The sequence below is a fragment of the Corylus avellana genome, chromosome ca4, assembly GCF_901000735.1.
Source record: "Corylus avellana chromosome ca4, CavTom2PMs-1.0".
Taxonomy (NCBI): Eukaryota; Viridiplantae; Streptophyta; class Magnoliopsida; order Fagales; family Betulaceae; genus Corylus; species Corylus avellana.
The window spans coordinates 2,440,444-2,447,950 of NC_081544.1; the positions used below are offsets into that span (position 1 = coordinate 2,440,444).

Genomic DNA, 7,507 nt, shown 5'->3' on the forward strand with positions numbered 1-7,507 from the left:
AGAGGCTTCACCCGCATCTTTTCTGCAAACCTCTTCACTGAGAATCAAATCCCTGATGTCTTCATAGCTTAGTTTACTCTTTCCTACAGAGTTACTCACAGCCATCCTCACTACTTCCCAGCTATTTAGCAAAGATGCCAAGACGATCAACGCGCGAACCTCATCATCAAAATTAATTTCCACCGAGGATAATTGATTTGTGATGGTGTTGAACTCATTGAGATGATGTGCCACCGAAGCCCCTTCCGCCATCTTTAGGTTGAACAATTTCTTCATCAGATGCACCTTGTTGTTAGCCGAAGGCTTCTCATACATGCTTGACAAAGCCTTCATTAGACCTGCTGTGGTCTTCTCCTTTACAAAGTTGTGTGCAACTGATTTTGACAGAGATAACCTGATAACTGCTAGGGCTTTACGATCAAGCAGAGCCCACTCGCTATCATACATGTCGTCGGGTTGTTCTTCCAAAAGAGGTTGATGAAGATCCTTCCCATAAAGAATATCTTCAATCTGTACCTTCCAAAATCCAAAATCTTTGCCGTCGAATTTCTCGATTCTCATCTTTCCTTCTTCACCTGCCATCGCTCCCACTCGAACCTGGCTCTGATACCAGTTGTTAGGAAATTAATCCTATTTCTCAAGACCCGTGAGATGCGAAAAAATAAGAAGAATGCGGAATAACAAAGATTAGGCAATCAAATCACACACGACACAAAGATTTAAGTGGTTCGGCTTAACAAGCCTACATCCACTGGCTGAGACAATCCGGAGAAAATCCACTATCAAAAGATGGAGTACAAAAATAGTAGAGAGAAAATCACTCAGATCCCAAAGCCCCAATACACCCAAATCTCACTATCACACAAGAAAGATTATTCCCAAAATAGAATACAAAAGACAGATGTACAAACTCTTCTTTTGCTGGAACGGATGGCGGCTGATCTCTATTTTCTTCTCTCACTCTGCAGCACCATTTTTCTTCTAATCACTTGTTTTTGGCTCCTTCAAAAACCACCAAGAAGAAAACACCCTTGCTGCCCTTGTACCTCTTTCTCTCAAATTCTCTCTTTTTTCTCTTCCCTTTGATGCTTCACGTTTTTGGCACACACAAATTCACCTTATGCTTTGTTCCTTATATAGAAGCTTTAACTCTCCTTTTACATGTTGGTCTAGGACTCCTACTATAAATCAAACAAGGAGTCCAATTACACATAGGAGAAGGACTCCAAATCAAATTTGGACAAAAGTCTCCTAAACCCAAAAGAAATAGAGAACTAGTGGGGCCACGTGTGATGGGTGGCAAGTCACACCTAACAGATGTGATAAGATGAATTGTAATCAACTTTGTAAGAGCATTATAATACAAACAATTTCCCACAACAAAGAGTGTGGACCATTTCAGACGTTATAGTTCTTAAATCTATTATTAAATGAGTGATCACTAAAATAAACAAAGAGTCTGTTCGCATGTCTTTCCAAAGAAGAGGTTAGGCGGGCTTGGGGTTTTTTTTAAGAATTCTTCCTGACAGAGAAATGGAACATTTGGCCTAGAGGGCAAAGACAACCTAAAAGCTGACAAAAGAACAAGAAACCAAAAACAAAAGAAATCCAGTTCCTTCTCTGAACTTATTTTAAAGGCCTTTCACTCTCTTAAACGCATGTCTTGCATCATCAACTCTCTTTATCTCTTAAACCAATCCATTAAACCTCCCCACACCCTCTTTCACTTCAATACACCAAAGCCACAGAAGAAAAATGAATATTTTCCTGGCTATCTTTCTCTTCCTCATACCCATCTTCCTTCTCCTTACAAGGGGAAGAAGATCATCAAAAAGGGTGCCTCCTGGGTCACTTGGAATACCCTTTTTAGGCCAAAGCCTTGCCCTTCTTCGGGCCATGCGTGCCAACACAGCAGAAAAATGGCTTGAAGAAAGAATCAGAAAGTATGGTCCAATATCAAAGCTAAGCCTCTTTGGTAAACCAACAGTGTTCGTTTATGGACAGGCTGCAAACAAGTTTGTATTCTCCAGTGATAGCAGCACAATTGGTAATCAGCAAACTCAGTCAATTCGAATGATTTTGGGTGAGCGCAACATATTGGAGTTGAGTGGCGAAGATCACAAGCGTGTTAGAAGTGCACTTGTATCATTCTTAAAGCCTGAATCATTAAAGCAGTATGTGGGGGAAATGGATGGAGAAGTCAGGCAGCACCTTGAGATGCATTGGCAAGGCAAACAAGAAGTTGAGGTATGTTGATGTTACACAAAAAAGTACTCAAACTGTACCTTTTGAAACGGTTAAACCAAATGGACACTATATTTGTAAGACTTTAATAGAAAATTTTAACTTAAAAAAGTTAGAGGTTTCACATACCTTATGTTTAGGGGTTAGTTGTTTAAATTGAAAATTCACATTAAGATATAAGGGTGACATTTGTATTACTGATAGGTGTTGCCCCTCATGAAGACCCTCACATTCAACATAATTTGCTCTCTTCTATTCGGAGTTGAGCGATGAGCTCGAAGAGATAAATTTGTGGCTTGCTTCAAAGAGATGATGCCAGGGATGTGGTCAGTACCAGTTAACTTGCCCTTCACACGCTACAACCGCAGCCTTAGAGCAAGTGCAACGGTTCAAAACATGATTAAGGACTTGATACGTGAGAAGAGAGTGGAAGTTGAGCAGAAGGGTGCTTCTCCTCACCAAGACCTCATCACTTGTTTGCTTAGCATCCGCAAGGAGGACAATGAAGAAGCAGTAACAGAGAATGAGATTGTGCACAATGTCATGCTTGTCATGGTTGCAGGACACGATACTTCATCTGTTCTGATGACTTTCATAGTGAGGCTTCTAGCAAATGAACCTACTGTATATACATCTGTTTTTCAAGGTATACATAAAACTCTCTCTTTATCTCTCAATGCAAGATCAAGTTACTTGGAAAAAAGTACATAGTAGACCATAGTTTTAAACCATGCTGTAAAGACGTCCTGAGGGATTTGACTTGCCTCCAATTATTTAATCAGTGGAGATCTCCTGTTGTTCAAATAAAAAATGATGATTGCAAGATTTGGGGAAAACTTAGCAACAATATTAAAGGCTAAGATTCGTCTTGCACTGTGTATTTGAACAAAAAAAAATCTCAAGTGATTAAATAACTTGAGGCAAGCCAAATGTATCCCTGAGAGAACAATGAATTAGGCAAAGCAAATCAGAGAAAATAGATTGAGAGAACTCATAAATGATTAAGTTCTGTTAAACTTTGCTCAAATATGAATGATGAGTGGGATGCTCATGATTTTGCAGAACAGGAAGAGATAGCAAAGACCAAGCCCTCGGGAGAGTTTCTAACCTGGGAAGACCTAGCTAAGATGAAGTACACTTGGAAAGTAGCAATGGAAACACTCAGGATGTTTCCTCCTGTCTTTGGTGGCTTCAGGAGGGCCCTGAAAGATATTGAATATGGTGGATACCTAATTCCTAAAGGGTGGCAAGTAAGTAAAAGCTTTGTTTCCTCTTTGTTCTCCAACTATTATTACTCTTTGAAACAATTATAAAACTGAAACCCCTTTATTTTTACATTTAGATATTCTGGGCTATACCAATGACCCATATGGACAGTGGCATATTCCCAGAACCATCAAAGTTTGACCCAAGTAGATTTGAGAACCAAGCATCGGTTCCACCATACTCGTTCGTTGCATTTGGAGGAGGTCCTCGAATATGTCCAGGATATGAGTTTGCAAGAATAGAAACCCTTGTTACAATTCATTATCTTGTAACTCGGTTCACATGGAAGCTATGTGCAGACAATTCTTTCAGCAGGGATCCCCTGCCAGTACCAACTCAAGGTCTACCAATCAAACTTGTGCCAAGAAAAGTAAGTTAGCTCTGTAAGATGTTTTCTACTGTAACTGGTATCATGCTTTTCTTACATAGCATTTCTGTCATGAGTCGTAATTACATAATCATATATTTATTATATATAATAGCAGAAGCCTTCAAGAGTATAGTTTAGGCAATTTCAAATATACTTACCATGAGCACCCCAAGGTCTTAACCCTACAACGAAAAAAGATGGGAAAAACACTTGCACATTAACTCCATATCATAGTTACATAGGAAAGTAGCTAGCCTTCATAGTCTCATACCCAACTCAAATTCAAGATATGCAACTTAACTTCATTTATGGGGAACTGTAAATTCATCTGATTAGTAACAATGGGGGACTTCAGAGCTTGATGAAAAAAAGAGAGATAATCATTTGCTTTCTTTTAGAGCAATATTGTTTGATGAAACTTGAAAATAAGAAAATCAAGGGGGAAAATGTATAATCAATCAATGGGGATAGTGCTTCTGCAAATTGAACTAAGATGCAGAACAATAAACTTAAGTGGATCAAAGAAGCATGGCTAAAACATGATTTTTTTTTAAAGAGAGAAGTGGTGCCACTACTAAGGATTATATGTCCCAGAAAAGCACTCTAGAATTGAAGATTGAAATGACCTACAAGAGGGCAAATATCCAAAACATGAGATTGCATGTCATGGAAATGATGGTAAATATAAGGCCTTTTATTGAAAACTAAATTATAAATTTAAGGGATGCTTTGGCTCGTCCTCCTAAAATTTAATAAACTATATGCTTTGGCTCATCATTCTATTTATCATGACATATAAAGAATTATAAGATTTTTAATATGATCTGATTTTATTTTTTATTTTTTTTTTAAAAAAAAGGCCTTAGAACCAGTTAAAATGGCCAACTTAATATGAAAGCAAGGTTGCAAATAATCCCTAGAAGAGGAACTACTTTGTTTGAATACAGCACTCCATAGCATAATCATTAAACAAACGAGCAGCATCAAAACCCATCCACTAAAATATGATCTTGATTCTCAATTTGGTCTACAACACATGGTGTAATAGTCCTGGATATTTGAAAAATATTTATAAATTGTTAATAATTTTAGCATTTCAAGAGGCCAGACCCTCCTTGTGGCACTTCATGCATTGACCCAAGTTCCAACGGCTACCCCACGATCATCCACACCAGAAGGTAAGATGGAAGACCAAAGGATGTTTAATTAAATTAAAGACACTTACACGTGATAGCGTTAACAAGGACAAGTAATTAATAAGACAACTAACTGACTAAGCACCTACTAAACAAATATTAATAAAATACAATAATTATTATTAGGCTCATAACAATCATTAATCAATGAATTTCACTTATTTCAATGAAGAAGACTATTTCATCCGATCAAAGTTAACATAGAGAACAAGAAACAAAAGAAAAAAGAAGTCCAGTTCCTACTCTGAACTTATTTCAATGGCCTATCACTCTCTTAAACCAACTCTCTATCTCTCTCTCACTCTGAAACCAATCTATTAAACCCCCCTTGATCTGCATTTGGGGAAAACTTAGTGACAATGATAAAAGCTAAGATTCGTTCTACAATCTTGACTGTTTATTTGAACAACAGGAAATCTCAAGTGATAAATAACTTGAGGCAAGCCAAATGTCTAGCTTCTTTAGAGAACAATGAATTAGGCAAAGAAAATAAAAAAGAATGGATTGAGAGAACTTATAAAATGGTTAAGTTCTGTTAAACCTTGCTCAAATAAGACTTATGAGAGGGATGTTCATGATTTTGTAGATCATGAAGAGATAGCAAAGACCAAGCCCTCAGGAGAGTTTAACCTGGGAAGACCTATCCAAAATGAAGTACACCTGGAGAGTAGCAATGGAAACACTGAGGATGTTTCCTCCTGTCTTTGGTGGCTTTAGGAAGGCCCTAAAAGATATTGAATATGGTGGATACCTAATTCCTAAAGGATGGCAAGTAAGTAAAAGCTCTGTTTCCTCTTTGTTGTCCCACTACATATTACTCTTTGAAACAATTATAAAACTGGAACCCCTCTATTTTGACATTCAGATATTCTGGGCTATGCCAATGACTCATATGGACAGTAACATATTCCCAGAACCATCAAAGTTTGACCCAAGTAGATTTGAGAACCAAGCATCGGTTCCACCGTTCGTTGCATTTGGAGGAGGTACTCGAATATGTCCAGGATATGAGTTTGCAAGAATTGAAACCCTTGTCACAATTCATTATCTTGTAACTCGGTTCACATGGAAGCTATGTGCAGACAATTCTTTCAGCAGGGATCCCCTGCCAGTACCAACTCAAGGTCTACCAATCAAACTTGTGCCAAGAAAACTATGTTAGCTCTGTAAGATCTTTTCTACTGTAACTGGTATCATGCTTATCTTACATAACATTTCTGTCATGAGTCGTAATTACATAATCATATATTTATTATATATGATAGCAGAAGCCTTCAAGAGCATCCCCAAGGGAGATGGATGGATGGTTCCTGTCTATGGTGTCTATTCAACTGAATTCCATATTATGATAACCACACGGTTTGCCATCCATGCTCTTTGCATACTCCCCATGAAGCAGTCTCATTAAATTTCACTCTCATATGGGCGCTAATGAAGCAACTGACTGGAACGGCACCCTTAAAGCAATCAAATCAAAGAAATAAAAATTGAATATCTGCGGGATGGATAAATCCTTCAACCGATCACCACTGAATGTTCAACGGGCCTTCATTTATTTTTTAAATAACAGAAAGGAAAGATGGTAAATATGAAGAAGAAAACGATATTTTACTTCAATAGTTCTTCCTTTTTTTTTTTTTGAATAAAATAGTTCTTCCTTTTTAATGCAAGACTTGAGAATAAAATACTACATGCATCTTCAAAGTTCAAACAAGAATCAAATTCCATGACCTGCTCTGATACCACAATAATAATAAAATTTTGGATGCCTTTTCATTAAGAATAAGTTACAAGAGAGTAAATCTAAAAGCTCAACTCTTATAGAATTTATGTACAACTTGGCCTATGTGGAGTGCCCATAAACCATTGAATTTATGAACTTTTTTTAATAAATGTTGATTAATGGTTTATAGGCACTCCACGTCAGCACAATTGTAGATAAATTGTCTAATAATTGAGTTTATAGCATTGCTCTACACATGATGCACTGATAACTGCAACTGAGTGTCCCATTTCACATGGAATGACCCAACTGCTACCCCACAAGGCCACAACCATCCACACCAGAAGGTAAGATGGAAGACACTTACACGTGATAACATTAATAAGGACAAGTAAATAAGACAAACTAAACACCTGCTAAACAAATATTAATAAACTACAATAATTATTATTAGGGGCCCACAACAATTTTTAATCAATGAATTTCACTTTTTTCAAAGAAGAAGAGTTTTTCATCTGATCATTCGAGGATGCTGCATCATCAACTCTCTTAAAAGTTGACATAGAGAACAAGAAACCAAAGAAAAAAGAAATCAAGTTCCTACTCTGAACTTATTTTAATGGCCTACCACTCTCTTAAACGCATATCTTGAATCATCAACTCTCTATCTCTCTCTTTTTCTCTATGAAACCAATCTATTAAACCTCC

The 7,507-nt window shown here is 37.2% G+C and overlaps 1 pseudogene; it reads left to right on the top strand.

Moving 5' to 3' along the window:
* The first annotated feature begins 1,652 nt into the window (after positions 1-1,652).
* On the top strand, positions 1,653-3,950 carry LOC132177336 (cytochrome P450 716B1-like; annotated as a pseudogene).
* The last annotated feature ends 3,557 nt before the right edge of the window (positions 3,951-7,507 follow it).